This window comes from Apium graveolens, chromosome 3 (assembly GCF_009905375.1).
Source record: "Apium graveolens cultivar Ventura chromosome 3, ASM990537v1, whole genome shotgun sequence".
In the NCBI taxonomy this organism is placed as follows: domain Eukaryota; kingdom Viridiplantae; phylum Streptophyta; class Magnoliopsida; order Apiales; family Apiaceae; genus Apium; species Apium graveolens.
In genome coordinates this window covers 68,674,837-68,680,882 of record NC_133649.1, presented here as the reverse complement: position 1 = coordinate 68,680,882, position 6,046 = coordinate 68,674,837, and positions in this window count along the sequence as shown.

Here is a 6,046-nt window from a genome sequence, read left to right as displayed (position 1 = left end):
AAATAACTCTCTTGCGACCCTCATCTTTCCCACGAACCTCATCCCTCTCATCTCTCTCATCTCTCTCACCTCTCATATCTCTCTCATCTCTTCCCTCTTTCTCTCTTACCGTCTTCTCACCTCTCATCTCATCTTCTCACCGTCTCTTTCTCTCTTTTCGCCTAAACCCTTATTTCAGCCTCAATTCAAATTCAAGCTTTGGGGCTTCAAATTGAGCTTCAAACCAGTAAGATTATAAACTAGTAGAAGCTTTGGAGCATCCAGAGGTTCACAGATTTGAGGCTTTGGAACTTTGAGGTTTTGGAGCATCTGGAGGTTCACAGTTTGGAGGTTTAGAACTTTGAGGTAAGTTCTTCTATCTCCCTCTTTTGTGCATGTATATAAGAAACGTTTTTTGGGGGTTTTATGTTCATTTTTTTGGGGGTTTTTGGGAGTTTTCGGTCGGATTATATACTTGGACAAGACGGTTTACAAGGGAAATATTGATGAGAATCTTAGAGTTGGTTTGAAATCTCTTCCGGTTGCGGTTAAGGTTCTTAATAAGAAAGGGCTCCAGGATCATCGTGAGTGGCTTGTGAGTCTTCAAATTCATATTACTTGTTGTTAGTCTTATTATTATCTACTGTAATGTAATTGACTTTTGTTTTCTATTATTTTGGATATGAATATAAGAAATTTATATGTGCTGTATTTTTTATTTAAATACCAGGCACACAGCTTCCACTGCAGCTGGGAACCATAGGATACCCATGGTAGTAGCTGGACACCACTTTGGCAATGCCAGTGGGATGGCTCCTCGCTCACAGTAAGCCATCTATACTCGTTTTGTTTTCTTTTTTCTGTCACTTCCAGTAATATGTCAGAGTTTAAGCATTCTTTCCATGTATTTTGTGCTACTCAAGTCATCATACTTGTCATAATTACTCTAACTATTTTCCCCATCTGCTAATTTAATGTTTATATATTCTTTATATTTTTTTAGCTGGTAAATCCATTGATGATACTTGTACTCTAGATTTTACTTCATAACCAATTTCATATAGTTTCTAAATAAATCATAGCAAAAGATAGTTGATCCTGCAATTGTTTCGTAATTTGAAGTACAAGTGCAAAGCTTGGAGCTTCTACTCTTTTATTTGTAAAGTTTTATATTTTGGGGGTGTGTAGGTGAGCTAAAAATTGAATCTTTTGAACTTCTCATTTTGCATTATTTTTATATTTTTGAGAATTGGTTATGGCGGCTATTCGCTGAAATTCTGGCGCGATTTTAATGTGGTAGCGCTCAAAGTTGAACCATTTGACTGTTGGGATAGACTGATTACATTTATGAAACTAGAATTGTAGCGGGTTCATTGAAACCCTCATTTAATGTCAATGTAGGGCACAAAAGAATGCCCATATGTCGGTGGTGTGATAATAATATGAATCATTTGCAGTATATCGCACTGCATTATCTGTATCTGAGTTGTAATGTTTTGTTAATTATAAGATGTTGTAACTTATTTATGACTCTGTAGATGTACGGAGAAAATAAATGCTAGATGCTTATACTAATGTTTGGTTTTGTAGAATATGCAACAAGGATATCCGGCTGAAAATCTTTGTCGGTTTCTCAAAGCAAGGGATGGGAATGTTTCAAAACCCATAAAATGGTCAGCCGCAATTTATTAGTTGAAACAATATAACCTACTTATTAAATTTTTCATTTTATTTAGTATATTGCTTTTTTTACTAACTTATGAACTTTTCAGATTTTCGTCTGTATAGAATGGAGGATACAAAATGAGATCGACGATATATTGGCGGTACATTTATATTGTAAAAGTGAATATTTTGATCATTGCTGGTACTTGCACCTAGTAATTGGCATATAGGAACATGGACACAACTTCAATCAAACATATATCGGACTTTTAGCTGGGGTTGGTATCTTCATCATAGATATGCTTCACTACCGGACACAAATGATTTATATTCGAAGCTAACAATTTTTTTTCTGGTTTGATTTGTATACACTCTAGATGTTAATTGCCCTATGCAAATTTAGTCTCTTAATTATGTAAAGTTTCCACGAAAATTCCTGAAATATATTATTTGTAACAAAATTTATAAGATAAGTTTGTCTGAATGGCTGATATTGAATGACCTGCTTGCTAACTTACACTATTTTCATACAAAGAAACCAATAGTTCCTGTAGATCTTTATAGAGTTGTGCGTGATTGACAACTTGTAAGGATGTCAGGTTATAAAAAGAGGTACTCCTACTTATTGGACATTTTTTTTCCTTTTATTATACCTTAATTCCAATGCATGCCAGACCCCTTAATATCACTTTAATATTCTAGTTCAAAACTTACAAGCCCGGTTCTCTGTTTGCTGCAGATGTTGTTGTGCCATTAAAATAAAGAATTTTAGGGCTTTGTGTTTGTTTCTCGAATATAATGATAATCTAGGTGAATAAATTCAAATATAGGGTTTTCTTTAGTTTTATTGTATTGGAATGATCTATTTTTGGGATCAGTCTAGACTGCTTTCAACTATTTCAGTAACCAGAACCATACCGAGTACATGTACAAATCAAAAGCACCTTAGTAGAGGGGATTATAGGGATATATAATTATAAATAGATTTAATATAATCTTTATTTGAATTTTCTGGTGATTTTATTCTTTAGTTTAGTGGCATATTTTGGGCTTTCTAGTATTTTTTCCAATCCTTTGTCAGTATTGCAGCTGCTTTGATTTGAAAATTCTTTGGTGAAAGTAAAATATTATTTTTTTCTTATCTGAATATTTTGGGACCCTGATTTTTTTTATGAGCAGCTTCTTTTGCTTTATCTCATATGTAATTATTGTTTAATTTGCTATGTAGCATTGTTATTACTCTCATATGTCTTATGGTTCTGAATAAAGTTTGAATATTAATTACTTTATAATTTTCATGCAGAATAGTGTATCATTCTATTGAGAATTCTATTTAGCAAGGCAGCTTCCTAGAAGCAAAGAATTAGTTTTCTAAGCTATTATATTTCTAGTCCTTAAATATGGCTTATAAGGTCTAAGCCTCTTATTAATATTTATCAATATACAAGTTTCATGACGAGGATTGGAATATTGAAATAGACTTGGAATGTATGTTTGAATTGAGCTTGTTGGAATATTGAATGTTAAGAAATTTGGTATTAATTAGCTTTATATTTTTGTTGGATGTTTTTGGTTGGGATGTTGCATTGTTTGTTATTTTTTTGGTTGTAAATGTAACATGATGGCATGCAATTTACAGCAAATTAACATCATAATTGTAAATATAAACTGATGTAAAAAATGTACAAAAGACATCAGGTAAAACAATAATAAACAAAGAGAACTAAAAATCCGATGTGAAATAGTCATTTGACATCGGTTCTGAAAAGAAAATCAATGTATTTTAAGCCAAATAACATCAGAACTTTTTAAAAACTGATATCTTAAATTTTACAATATTACAGAGTAATCATCGGTTAAAGAAATTTGCTGATGTTAAACAAAAAGATTTAACATCGCTTGCATAAAAAAACCGATGTCTGATCCAACATTTCACATCGGGAAAATAAGTGAATCGATGTCTGATCCAACATTTCATATCGGGCAATAAATTTAACCGATGTCTGATTCTCCATTTTGACATCGGTTTGTTCTAAAGAATTTTAATAAATGGTTTCTAAAGCTTGTAAGTTTCATGTTTTAATGGATAAATACCTCATAATATACTCATATTCACCTAGAAATACTGTAATACAAGCTGAAATTTGTTGCAAAGACATCACATTTAATCCTAAAACTGATATATAGCACTATAATAGACATCGCCTGTTAACCGATGTCAAAGGCTAATGAAATTTAACATGTTATTCCCTAAATACAACAGAATTACAGAAGGGGGTGGAATGTAATTCTGGCTTCTTTTTCAAGATTTAAAAACAGTTCTTAACTCGACAAATATATTTGTGTTTTGATTTGCAAAGTGCAGAATGAAAGGATTAAATAAATCAAACACAAAGTAAAAAAACAAGTCTTTAAAACTTTCTGGTGGATTTGAATGTATCCCCCCAGAGATATATTATATATATATATTGATTTGAGAACTATGTGAAGCTCAAATTGGCTCACAGCTGCTTTACAAGTTGAACAAACAAACTACAGAGAAATTCTTGACAAATATAGCTTTTTTTTATTTCTCTCCTAAAATGTGTTTGCTTAGTTTTTTGTTCTACTAGCTACACTTGGTTTATATATCACCAAGTTTACATGGTAATAAGACAAGATAAAACAAACCTATCAAGTCTAACTCCATGCTGCTTCAATACTCTATTCCAGCATCTTTGAAAATCTTCATAACTTGCATGGAAATGGTAATGCTTCTTTTTCTCAATTTCCTGCTAAACAGGCTGCCACATTCCTTTTGCAAACACCCAACGCATGTGACTGTATTGTCACTATCAACAGATATTTGAATTGATCATCCGTCGGGTACATGCTTGTTATCCGTCGAGTAGCTTTGTTGATCATCCGTCGGGTAGCTTTGTTGATCATCCGTCGGGTAGCTATTTGACACTTGACTCCATTTCACTTATACAGAATTACAAGACATCTCATATTTATAATTAATCAACCTATTCTGCATATCTACTAATAGTCAACATGACTCATAAGCTCCTACAAAATCTACACAAAGTTATTTGCACAAATGTGCTACAATACTTATTATTACATAAGCTACTCACTCGATGGATGTCAAATCATCATCCGTCGGGACTATATTGAATCATCCGTCGGGACTATATTTGATCATCTTGAGTGCTACAAAATTCACTAAGTTAAATCTACTAAGGTGTTTTGTATAATATATCATCAAGTTCACAACATATTCCTAACAATCTCCCCCAATTTATGTCTACTAGAATTGTAGCCATAAATTAGAGAAACTTGATGATAACAAAACACTCGAAGAATAGAGATTGAAAATAGTAGATAAAACTGATAAGTGCTGCAATATTTACTGAAAATTGAACAATGCAAATTATACAAAGAATAGCTCACAATTATTATCAAGGTGCTCCTCTAGTCTGAGCAGATAAGTCTATTTCCTTAATTTTCTAGGTTTCTTCCCAAGCCTCCTGTTGTTCTCTTCTATCTGGTTTTGGAGTTGTCTATGGAATTCAAGTTCATCAGCTTCTGAGAGATCTAGCATTTCTTGCATTTCCAATAGAGTGTCATTGCTAGAGATACTCAACTGGTCCTCCAATCTGAAAAATCTTTTAACTCCCTTTTCATCCCTGAATTCCATCAACCAATAAGGCCTCAAATGAACTCTCTTTCCTGTGAAGGGAATTGACAGAGTTTTGGAAGTGCATATTTGGCTCTATTACTCATCAGCTCCTCAATCTTCTTTAGAACTAATCTTCTAGCAGTCACATTGTACCCAAAGTTCTTTTGAATGATGAGTTGATCTTTATTAGAACAGATTGGCTTTCTAGAAGGATCTTGTGAAGTGGCTATATGATCTCTTTTCCTCCCTTGTATTTGAATACCAGCCTTTCAGGGAGATGTCTATGAGCATTAATTCCTCTCACTTCTTCCAACTCATCTAAGTAGAGGTTTATGTCAGAGACTCCTTGATGTTACTGATATATATATCTCCCTTATTGACTGTAGATTGAGGTTTGATTAGGGTCTTGGATCTAATAGTCACTAGTTTCACTTTCTTGCTTGCTCTAATCATTGTCTTCTTTGGCTTGAAGATAGGAAAGTTCAGCTCAGGAATTCGAAAACTATCCCAGTCAACTGGCTCATCCTTTGGAATTATGGGCTCACCATGAATATTCCTAGTTGGATCCACCACCTTGAATTCTTCAAATACCATTGAGGGTTTTTGTTAGTCCCTTAAAAATGCAACAAGAATTACAGAAGGGGGTTGAATGGAATTCTTGAAACTTTTTCCCAAATAAAATTGTTCTTACTTAAATATATATATATATATATATATATATATATATATCAGTGTGAA